Source organism: Acanthopagrus latus, chromosome 19 (genome assembly GCF_904848185.1).
Source record: "Acanthopagrus latus isolate v.2019 chromosome 19, fAcaLat1.1, whole genome shotgun sequence".
NCBI classification, from domain to species: domain Eukaryota; kingdom Metazoa; phylum Chordata; class Actinopteri; order Spariformes; family Sparidae; genus Acanthopagrus; species Acanthopagrus latus.
In genome coordinates, this window is record NC_051057.1 from 3894700 (window position 1) to 3906776 (window position 12077).

General features: G+C 43.1%; 1 protein-coding gene across 3 annotated transcripts in view; it reads right to left on the minus strand.

The window, feature by feature from the left end:
• Window positions 1-12077, minus strand: part of znf438 (zinc finger protein 438) — a 57067-nt gene that overhangs the window by 30942 nt on the left and 14048 nt on the right. Inside the window, exon 1 of one of the 3 annotated variants that reach the window (XM_037079594.1) lies at window positions 9091-9254. The exons of the other annotated variants lie outside the window; for them this stretch is intronic. The gene's annotated coding sequence lies outside the window, so the exon portion shown is untranslated. Of the gene's footprint in view, window positions 1-9090; window positions 9255-12077 lie in introns of those variants that run through there. 3 annotated transcript variants of the gene reach the window in all.

The following is a 12077-nucleotide window of genomic DNA, read 5'->3' on the forward strand; positions in this document are numbered from 1 at the left end:
TATGAGAGTAGCGGATGAAAATAACCTTATCAAATTATCAGACAGACAGTCTGGTAGCAGTACAACTTAACACAATAAACCAACCTAGCTGTGATGGATAGCCAGTGCTGAGCATGAATAACTTACAGCCTCATAAATAAGCAGATCTGAACTAACATCATTAAAGCAGCCTTGGGCTGACACGCCCCCTTATCCCAGTGCAACACCTCCACCAAAGCCTCTCCTCAAATGCTCTGAAATCACGTAACTATTCAATGTCAACATTTTGACATTTCATTCAGCTGACTCTCCAGTGGGAGCCATTTATTCAACTAGCAGAATAAAAATTGGCAGGAGATGCAAAGTTGCGTGACTGGGGCTCAGTTGCCACAGGTAACCTTTTTGGAGGGACTTAGTGTGGTAAATTGATTGCTGAGAGCGCAGACTCATCATGAGTGCTAATTTGCAGCAGCAGCACCCAGCAGAGGGGGAAATAAGAGGCTCTGTTTATAACAGAGGAAAACAGTAGAAGGGGATTAGCTTGTCATTAGAATAAAGAGCAAGAGAAGAAGAATCAATTTCAGTGTTTAAAAAGCTGACAAACACAGTTCACTTACTCGTTCTCTCGCTCTGCCTCTGGCTCTCAAGTCACCTTTTGACTCGACAGCCTACTACCAACAGGATATGATAGAGGTGAGTTTTTTGAGGTGGCAAGCTCAGATTTCACTTTAATGATAGCTTTTAATGTCTAGTCTAATGAGCATCTATTCAACAACACAACTGCCTGAAAATAATAGTGGCTGTCTTCATACCACCAAGGTTGGTAACAGTAGTTGTAGTTTGAGTTTGCTAACCTAAAGCATCTTATTACTCATTTGTGATTAAAGAAAATACTCCTTAATGCATGGTTTCTGCAATCAAAGTAGCCTGACAAACAAAAAAGAAAATCACATACATCTTTATAATCCTAGCAAACCCATCATAACCACAACTCAATCTCTGTGACATGTTCCACATTGTTTTCAAAGATGAGGGAGTCAATGCTGCACTCCACAACGTCATTAGTAGAGGAAAGACTCAGGTAGATAATATGGAACCTTAATCTGTCAGGAGAGAGACACTTTAAAATGCTAAGAACAGTTACAGTCAATTTTCACTGGATACGTGTCCGCTGTGTTACGTCTCAGCCACTCCATCGGAGCTGATAGGTTTCACTTTAGTCTATGTGTCAATTTCCACCAGGTCCGATGCGCTGCGTATCTGCTCCATCCCAGATCCCTCTGGCACAGATACGCAGGACTTCTATCTCTGGAGGATGCCAGAGCACGACACAGCAATTCAGCTGAATTTAGCACAGAGCAGACAGGAAGTCAAGCACCAAAACAATAAACAACATCCAGTTACTTTTCAAAATAAAACACTCCGTGTTGACACCAGCACACAAATCTAAGAAAAGAGACAAACACAAGATATTCTGCTAATCCTTCAGTGAGGAACGCTTCGTGTTGTTGTGTTTAATAACACAGACGTATAACTGTGGTCGAGAGTGATCATGTGATTATCACGGGAACTCCAATAGAAATTGGGGGTCAGGCTGGCTGGCTTTAAGGACAGATCATACAGGTGGGGACAGCAGCAACTACTCCTGAAACAGACTGTGTCTCAATTATGGACTTCCTCAGAAAGATGAGAGGTGTGCTGATGAAGGTTCTCAGTTATCCAGGTCATAGTAACGCCAAGTGCAATATCATAGGCAACTGGACTTTCAGTTTCTTGAAGATGTTTCACTGCTCATCTAAGAGGCTTCTTCTGTTCCATCTAAATGAAGGGGGGTTGCAGGCCTTTAAACCTGGTGTGAGTGTCCTCACCGAGTCTTTAAGGACATGCAGCAACTGAGTTTCAGAGTCTTTTGGGCCACTTGTGAGTCATTGACCCAACCGGCCCGGACTTGAAACAACTCCTGTTGCCTGTGATATAGCACTTGGTATTATGTAAGGCTTTTTTTGTCAACCAATAAAAAACTGCATCTTGTGCATCTACCGTGTGACTTTAAAAGTCATGTTTTTGTCAATGTCCATGTTTCAAAATATCAGGCCAAAGGCAATTTTCCTCCTCATGGACATATCCTTACTAGCTTACTTCCCTGTGGGTGTTGCTAGGATGGGTGAAGCAACACTTCTTTCAGGAATTTGCACTGAGGTCAGGCTCCTTAGCCTAATTTCCACCAAGCAGTCCAGTTCAAGTTAACTTCATTTCACGTTAGAAGGGTACTTTTTGCATTTCCAGTATTAAAAGTTGGGTACAGTACCAGAAGAACTACCCCATGCCATCCTGTTTTTGTTTCCATTCTGCTGAGGTACCTAACACACTGATTCAATACTAAAAGGTGAAGTTAAAACACTGCAGAACACTGACTGGTCATCTTGTAATTTCTGATGTGGATTTCCCAAACTCCAGTGTGTCTTCAAACCAGTCTCCCCTGTGGTTTCCCCAACTGCTGGAAACATGACAGAGATTACCCATGAAGCACAGCCATTACAAAACCCGCCTACATGGAAGAGTGGATTAAGGTACAGCTACCACAGGTTGCATACAGGTTCAAAGGGTACTAATCTGAGACTACTCTGGAAATGAGGCCCATCAACATGCTGGGAATGCGCTCCTTTCCAAGAATAGCCTATTAAATCATGATCTAATAATAAGTGATCAAGATGGCAACGCTTCCAGATAGTTTAGACAAATACTTTGTTTTTGATTTGCTCTTTTGTGTGCATTCTCTTTTTTCTTTTTGTATGTTTTGTTGTTTTTGAAACTATGACAAATATGTGTTCTATTCTATTCGATTCTGTTAAAGTGTTTGATATAATAATTGTCATGATTGGCAGTCCACGTGGTCTCACTTCAGGTGTGCATAATGGAAAAGGCCTTGGAAAAAGCAGCTTTCCCAGCATGCCTTCGGGAGCGAGACCAGGAAGGAAGCTCTGGGTTGATTATCAGGCAGAGCCGGTCCAAACTGATCATCCTACTACCCCTCACCGCCCATCCCTCAGCCCCTGACCTGGGCCATCATGTGCCCGCTGTTTAACCTGGACAAGTCATGGGGACAGGAACCACACAGGAAACAGTGTAACTCGACTAGGACAGGAAATCACGAGGGGGATGCTGAAAACAAAACACCACAAAGTAAACTTTTCCAACAACGCCATATTACAGCCGAGGCGAGTTTAGCTGGGCAGAGGCACTGATACGTTTCTCTAGTCAGACCAGGTTTAGCCCACATAGAGCAGCTAAGCTGGCTGTAGGAGGCAGCAGTGGAGGGATTTATCATTCAAAAAGGATTGCTTAAACAGGCACCAAAAGGGGGGATGAACTGAAGACAACCTCCCAATGTCTCCCATAGAGGAAGCTGCCAAGACTCTTCACATTACTGATACAGTAGCAGGAAAACATATTCAATTAATACACTACAGCAGACAGCAATACTGGACTCTCCAATCCAATCCGCTTATAGAGCATCTAATAGCATACAAGGAGGAAGGATATTGTGCTAATTTGTCTAGTCTGTGGAGCGCTCTGACAACCGCATTGATGCTGACATCTCTTTAACATGAGGTTAGTGGGTGTTTGGCCTCCCTTCCAGCCGTTTGTGAGCTGCAGAGCCTGGGAATGATTAGGCCTGGGAGGGCAATTAGCCTGAGCATCGCTGGGCTAAATATAGTCCAGCTTGGCCCAGCTCCGCTCCTGGGTCATATCCACAACACAGCCTCCACGCAGGCATGTTAGTTCAATCTGGATCCCGTTTGTTTTATGACTGATGCGAAGGCTCAGCTGACTCAGACGAGATAACATAACTCAGCTGTCGATCAGGCGTCTCGGGAGGGAAGTAAGTGAGTGGGAAGGAGTCATGGAAGGAAAACTGAAGGTATGACGTCTGAAAAGGAAGCACATGTTAAACTCAATAGTGGGAGCAGCATGTTCCTGAAGTTGACTCACTCACTCACTCAACGCATTTATTTATTCCATCACACTTTAAATGTGTCTACAGGCAGTGCCCTGCTTTCTTCGAATCAAACCTAACAACCTTCTTTCACAAGAAACACTGTTTAAAAAAAAACAGGGTTGGGAAATCATGCTTTTCCCACAGCCTTTTACCAACTAAACGGAATGCAGAGAAAGAATGCGTTCCCATCTCACGGTGCCCTGCCCCTCCAGTCCCTGTATTTCCCACCCCCTGTGAGAGATTTTATCCCTAAAAAACAGGAGGTTCGCCCACTCGTTCACCTGGGACAGCTCTTGGACGGTGGAGGCAAGCTAGAAGGTTATAGGAGCCTGAGAATGTTTAACATCAAGAAAGCAATCAGAACGTAGCTGGAGCTCTGGGATTTAGACAGGAAACACGGAGAGTAACCCCTTCCTGCCTGAGAGGAAAGAGAGGAGGAAGTGATATGGGTTATGTGAAGAATTTCTACTGTGACCTGAAAGGGAGCCTGTTGTCATTTATAGGAATGCTACAATTTTAAGCGCTAAATTTAGCCTATTTACATTAAGACATATAAGGAACCTGAAAAGTTTCACTTCTCTTGCAAGTAACACTTTCTGGCTGATTTTAATCTACATCAGTGTTCAGAAAGGTGATTCCTGCAGACTCTGTGATACAGGCAAAACACAGAAAGAAAAGGTAGTAGCCATGTTACTCAACACAGACTAAACTTCAATTTCCCCATCACTGACCTGACCTGGTGTATCTTTCGGGAGACTGCGGTGAAACACAAGTGGTAATGTTCTGCCGCCGCACAAATTGCAGAAGACAACTCAGGAAACAGGGGTTTGCTTTCTACCTGAGCATTCCAGTGCGGTCCTGTATCCGAGCTGGACAAAAGAGTTCCACACACAACTACAGAGGAGTACCACTAAACAAGACAAATAGTCTACCGGCACACTATCGGCCATGTCATCCATATATGCTCACTGTAAAGGAAACCAAATTGCAAGAATAGATCCAAGTTGAGGTCCAAAGTTTGAGCAGTCGTTACCGTTTATATGCACATAGATATACATGTTATAGTCATGTTGTTCATTCATTAATAGATGATCAACATGCTTTACTCAAGTGAAACATCTGACCTGCTGGTGGCATCAGAGGAAAGGTCATAGGGTCAATAGGTTAAATCTTCTGGGAAACATCAATGTCTGTGAAAATGTCATGATAATCCATCCAAACATCCCAGTAGCTAAATAGAAACACACTAACCGTAGCGTACCGTAACTTAAAATATGCCTCTTCTGTAAGTGTTTTATTTCTCTATTCTGTGGTGTCTACTTGGAAGTCAACATCTGAGACATTAACTGTTTACATGAGAGAGGACTCCCGTGAAGAATTCTACTCAAGAAGCCATTCAGAGAAAAGATGTAGGATTAAAAAAAGTCAACAAAGTAGGCGACAGCACCACCTAAATATTGCCACCCAGAAAAGGCCCGCTGGCTTTAATCCCAGCCATAAATCACATCCAATGTGCACCCACTATATAAAATTCCCTGTAAGATCTAACATTATGGCCATACCCATAGATATCCTTGCAGCTTGTAGCAGCAGAATAAAAATGGAAAATACATCCATCATGAAGAGAGGTTATTTTGGCGGTGTGCGGCGATGATAAAACTGTGGACATGCTCCGTGCCCTGTTTATAAACTGTTTGTTAATCTATCATTTGCCACAAGAGGAATGAGATAACAATATGGTGTGGTTTACAGTCAGCGCTCCCACCGTGGAAAGATCGAAGTGTGTCCTTGGACTGACATTATTTATTGAAATATATTCACTTAAGCTGAAATATGTATAGCGAATGCATTATGAACAGTGCCTCTGATGGAGCAGAGAGTGCTTTAACTCACCGTAACATTGGCTTGCTCTTTTCAACAGATGTCCCTTGTGTGACACACGGTGGGAATGACAGAGAGGGAAGGGTCTGAACGCTTTAATTTACCCTTTTCATGAATGGAAGGGATTTCCTTTTGATGGCCTGTTTGAATGTATAGACAATTTAGAGACCTTCTCCCAGCAGCGATTCTGATCTTAATTACTTTGTTAATTAGCTGTGATTCACAGGGAGAAGCCTTGCCCTACCCAGAGTCCCTCTGCATTGCTTAGGGGGCTTCTCAAAAGCCCTCACATCCGCCTATTTTAGAGCACCAATCCTGCACTTGTGACACTGATTTGTCTTCCTTTGCTGAAAGTGGCCTTTTTTTTTTCCTCAAATGTCAGCAAACCCCATAGACTCTCTTATTCTGCTGCCTGAGGAAAGCGGACCGGATCAGACACAGACCCCCCCCCCCCACCCCCCAGTCTGCTGTAGACTTATATCACACGGCCGCATTCCACAGATTTATGTTTATCGTTTTCCAATGAAAGAGGGACAGCCGGTGCAACATCCTGCATGCTCCCGTCACTGTGTCATAAATATGGCTCCCTCGCTCTGGGGGCCGCAACTTTGCAGATCGATGGAGCATTTAGCTAATCACAAAAGAAAGCCTTAGCAAAAAAGAATAAAGAGGCTTGTCATAAGCAGGAGGCAGACAAACAATCATGCTTATCATTTGCTTGTGAGGTTTACTTATAATACTTCCCCAGAGGAGTTATCACTCATCAAGGTGGATCAACTTTTTTCTTGTACAACAGGCCGTGCAGAACATGCAGTGCAAAAGTAGGTGTTTTGGCATGCAGGCTAGCTTGAGAGAACAACCGGCCAACTGAAAGAAAAGGTAAGGTCCAGCTGAGGCAGCTGCTTGCTATTACCCCCCCCACACCACCACCACCACCACCTCCACCCCCCTGGCAGGAAATAAGCAATCATTTAGTACTGACAGGTACACGCTGAAGCAATGCTATCTCTGCGCCCAAACCAACCAAATCATGGATTACACACGTTTAGAATTAACCTTAAGCCTCTCAAGTATCTCTGCCAAGGTTTGTCAGTTTTATACCTTGCAGTGTGAGCGTATATTTTCATAAGTAGGATAAAACGTGCACACACCCATGAGCATATGTGAGAGAGATTTTACTTTGAACAGCGAAGAGAGTATCAGCTCACACGAGCAAAGATATCAGATGTACAAACCATCTCTGTGTGTGTGTGTGTGTGTGTGTGTGTGTGTGTGTGTGTGTGTGTGTGTGTACTTTCTCTCTGAGACAGAAAGAAAAACATAAAGGCAAACAAAGAAAAAGCTCTCCTCAAATCCTCCTCAAACATGTGAGGTGCTTTTCTGCTTGTGAAAAGCAGCAATTTAGAGGTCTCTGGTGAGCTGTAGAGGGCTTAGCGTGTCCAACTGGATCTGGAGTGTAGCTGCAGACCTGCCTTAATGCACTGCCAAGTCACCGTAACTATGTGAAAATGGCAACACAAGGCCAGTACGGCTGCTTGGCTCTTGGGGCACATAAACAAGGTGGCAGTACAGGCAAACAGCTAAGAAAGTCCAGTATATACCAAATGCCACTACCCTCAGTGTTTTGCCACACAGGCATGGTGCTCAGCTAGGATAACCAAACCCAACAGCAAATAATACTTCTTCAAACAAAACTTCAAAACACAAGTACTTGATAGCAGTTCACGTGTAATTTCTAAGAAATGGACGGAATTTGAAGGAGGTTCCAAATCTGCAGGGTCAGTATAACTACTATCCGCTGCCCACTGTACTCTTTGCGGTAGCTATCTTCAGATGTAGTGACAAACAAGTAGTAGTAGCCAGTTAGCCATGGAGCTAAATGGCTGACAGGAGTCTGCCCGCACCACTACTTCGGATGATGGGGGGGAGACGAGGCTTACTTCGGCTCAGCAGCCAACCAATGAACAGAGCTTGACACCAGACTGGGACTGAACACAGCCTCTGAGAACATTAGATGCGTTGATGTGTTTTATTTTGTTTATGTCATTTGTATGAAGTGTATTTTAGATGTAACTACAAGGCATCAAAATTAAATAAAAATGTAATAAATCTAACATAAATATAGCATGACAAATGAGACTGTGCCAAGGCAGTGTAAGGGCCAACAAAAATGCCCACGTACATACAGTCAGCTCTGTTTTGTCTGTGACAGCTCTAAGGGCCCTGAGGCTCGGTAGCATTTTCTCCATCTACAAACAGCTCTGTTTTTCCAGCCCCAGATGTCTCATTACTGTAAAACAAGCAGAAAGATGAGCGACATACAAGCCACCGGCCCACAGTTCTGCCTCCCTTTCGATTAGAAAGGATAAGCCTAGCCTGAGCGGGCCTTCCTGTGCGTTATGTTAACTTGCATTGCACAGGACAGCCATATGTCAGACCAAAATAAATTACCGTGGAGCTGAAAGCTTGGAGATATCTGAAAGGGAGTTACTGCTCCACTAGAGTGCACAACAGGCTTAACAGGAGGAGGATGCTGTAGCCTCTATAAAACTTTACACTCTATGAGAGGGCATGGGCAGGGACACAAGTATACACCATCCCTGCCTCACTCTCATAAATCAGACCTATAGGATGCCACAATTCCTCAGTAGATTTAGTGGTTTTACTCTGCCTGCATTAATCAAGTGATAAAGCCAAGCCAGTGAAATTTCTGCAGTGTCAAGCTTTGGCCAAGCCAACTGGACAGATCTCATACCGTCCCATGGCACATACTGAAGGAAGAGAGACCAAACTTAACGGGATAGCGAGGCCCTCATACCGCTGCCTGCATCACTCACTTTTATGAGAATAGGGCGGCGTGGGGTTTAACAAGAGGTTTTACTCGTCAGGGGAACCGACATTACATAACCATAAAACGATGAGGTCCACAAATCACCGGTTGACATGTGACGCATGGTAAGGCTGGGTTTTGCAGCTCACAACCCTGCTGCTAAACTCTTGTGATGGTTGCTGTAAGAGTAAGAACAACAAAGAGATTTTTAATGAAACGTATTTGTTCTACGGTGTAATGGAAGCAGGGCTTCTGCTCGTGTTTACTCCCCCCCCCCCCCCCGACATGAAACTGAAAATACAGCTTTGATACTCCAACTAACCCTGCACCCCGCCACTCGCTCGCTTGTCTGCAGAATTTTCCAGCAAGTCTGTGCCATAGCTGGAGCGACTCCACTGACCAGGGGCGTCTGTGGTTGAATCGCGCTAGTCCGCAGGTCCGGAGACGCAGGCAGCGAGCAAGCAGTCAGGCTCCGCTATGCCTGACATGGAGCACCCTCGCAGGGGGAACGACTGAGTAATGGCAGGGTAACTTGATCCAGGGCTAGGAGGGAGTGGGAGCAACCCTGACGCCTAAATCATAGCTGTGGGATGGAGAGAGAGAGAGAGACACACACACACAAATGTGTTTGCAAAAAAGATATGCAGAGGGGTGAGAGGCTGAGGAGACAGTAGGTGGGACGAGCAGAGAAATGAGCAGCGGTGAGACCGGTTACTTGGGAGGCGGCCAAACGACAGGGGATGAAAGTGAACGCCTCTCTGCTGCCTTCCATGCACGTGCCACGGCGAGGTGGGAGGGGCCGCAGAGGAATGACAAGGCGTGGGATTGGGTTTCTAATTCATCAGTCTGTCTCAAACAGAATAAACATGTGTAGGCCCAAAATGACTTCTATTTTCCCTCGTGCCTGACACTAATTGAGAAACTTGAGCTTGTAGACATAAATAAATGTATACCTCTTTGTATAGGCCAAAGCATTTAACCAGGAATTAACCTGTCCCACAGCTCTATGGGCTCATGGAGAATCACTTAATTACCTCTGGTGCAAAAATGCAATACATTTCAACACAGCGAACTTATTGAGGACTTCAACCATACACTGTGATGCTCCCAGAACTCCAGGGACTCCATCAAGCCATGTAAAAAGCAGAACTTGTGATTCCACAATAAATTAACTAGCTTAAAGGCTGGACAAAAAAAAGTAATTAGTTAGTCTTGTGAAAAATCATAAGAAAATCTTCAATGTAGCTTATTTTGACCTACAAACAATCACAAACCCAAAAATGTTATATTCACTATGATGTAAGTTGAAGAAGAGCACCATAAGGTATAACTTAATCAACCCTGAAGAAATGATTGTTCCAGATACAGCATACACTGTATACAAGTATGTTTTAAAATTAAGTTTCTCTTGACTGACAGACAAATCATTTATAATGATATTACATTGGATACATTTGTTTTAAAAAAGGCCTTAATGAAAGTACCCTTGCAAAAAGGCAGAAAAAACAAACCATACAAAAATAAACAAAAAAACAGATTGCAGAACTGTCATAGCATAGCTACACGGCTAAGACACCATGTCGGGACTGTGGTAAAACTAGTGTTGCTTTCGCCAACGAAAATTATGACTAAATATCGTCGTCAACAAACCTTTATCACGTGACGGACACGAGACGAGACGCAACATAAATGGTGGTCATGTGACGAAAACTATAATCAAATATATAATGCAATATTGTTGATGAATAAAAACGGGACTATATGTGGTTTACAAAATAAAAACTCTGCTAAAGTGTCTCTTAATTTTTGTTGACCAAAACGAGACGAAATGTAATACTGTTATTTCGTCTCGCTATTATTATTATTTTGCCTGTGCTTAACAGGCTTAACGGGCAATTGTAAGGCTCATGACTCATGACAGGCTGTAACATGGACATGTACATTATGAACAGAAAAACAAAAATGCTGGAATACATTTCTATCTGCAAAATTCAAGTTTCAGTCTCTGCCAGTGAGGGAGTAAGCGCACGCTTGAGGGATTGACTAGTTTGGTCTAGCTACCAGAAGGCACGGATGTCAACAAACCAGTATGTAGCTCCTTGCACAAACACACTGTTTTAACTACTTTTGTATTCATTTTGAGTCATACACGCTACAGTGCTGTGTTGTAAGGTGTCTGCTGATGTTGCATAACTTTTGGGGTGAGATGTGGAGCATGTTAAGACGCTTTAAACACGGTGTAAAGTTCTGACACCATGCTGTTAGCTGTCAATGCTAACGCTCCATTCACAGAGCCCTGTAATGGTTGGACCAAATGTGTTCGCGTCGTAATGAATAATAACATGAGGTGTGTGTGTGTGTGTGCTGCTGTTACAGAATGACATTGGCCTATGAGGGGAGAAGGGTACGACATAGCAAATGCAAGACAAGTACACAGATAGAAACTGCATTACTAAAAAGAGACTTACTGTAAGTACAATTGTCATTGACTAAAACTAGACTAAAATGGTCATGGATAATTCTGACTAAAATAAGACTAAAATGCTCAGACTTTTAGTCTAGAGTATAAATGTGACTAAAACTAATAAAAACTATAATGACACAATAATAATGACATTTTACACAAGGACTAGACTACAACTAAACTTAAAACAGGCTACAAAAACAACACGAGGTAAAACACAACTTCCTATTTTTTTTTTTTTTTTTTTTTTTTACATGAATGGTGTTTACAGGAACACCCTGCTCCACACTGAGCCTGTTCAGACCTGCTATCAATATCAGTTTTAAGTGGACAGCTCTAAGTAAAAGTATGAAGACTGCCAACGTGCTATGAGGATGCATCTGAGATCTGATCACTCAGACCACATTTCAGAGGTGGTCTGGGCCACATGTGAACACATTTTTTAAGCAGCGTGCACACACGTGTCCTGCGCTACACTGAAGGACTGCCTACTCAACTGATGTGCTCTGTGAAACAACAAGAAGCCACACCAACAGGCAGGATGGTCTGATTTTCATGTGGTTCACTGTAATGTAGATCACATGTTTGGGTTCTCTCTGCCAATGTTAGCAGAAGATGTTTGTGAACACAATGTCTGTTTCAGCTGATCATTGAAAAAAAAAGCAATATTTCCAGTCTCCTTTAACAAATCTTGTAGTTCTAAGAATTGTTGAGCAAGGAGAGACTTTGTTACAGCAACCTGTAAATAATTTGTGCCTACTTTAATTTTGGGATTACATTTACATCACAATACCCTGTTTTGTTTTCCCTGTAAAAACTGTCAGCAGTTTGAATACACCGTTTCAACTGATTTCATTATCTTACATTTAATTGACAGTATACATGTCTATTTTACGAACAGAGGAAACAGTCTGAATTTCCTC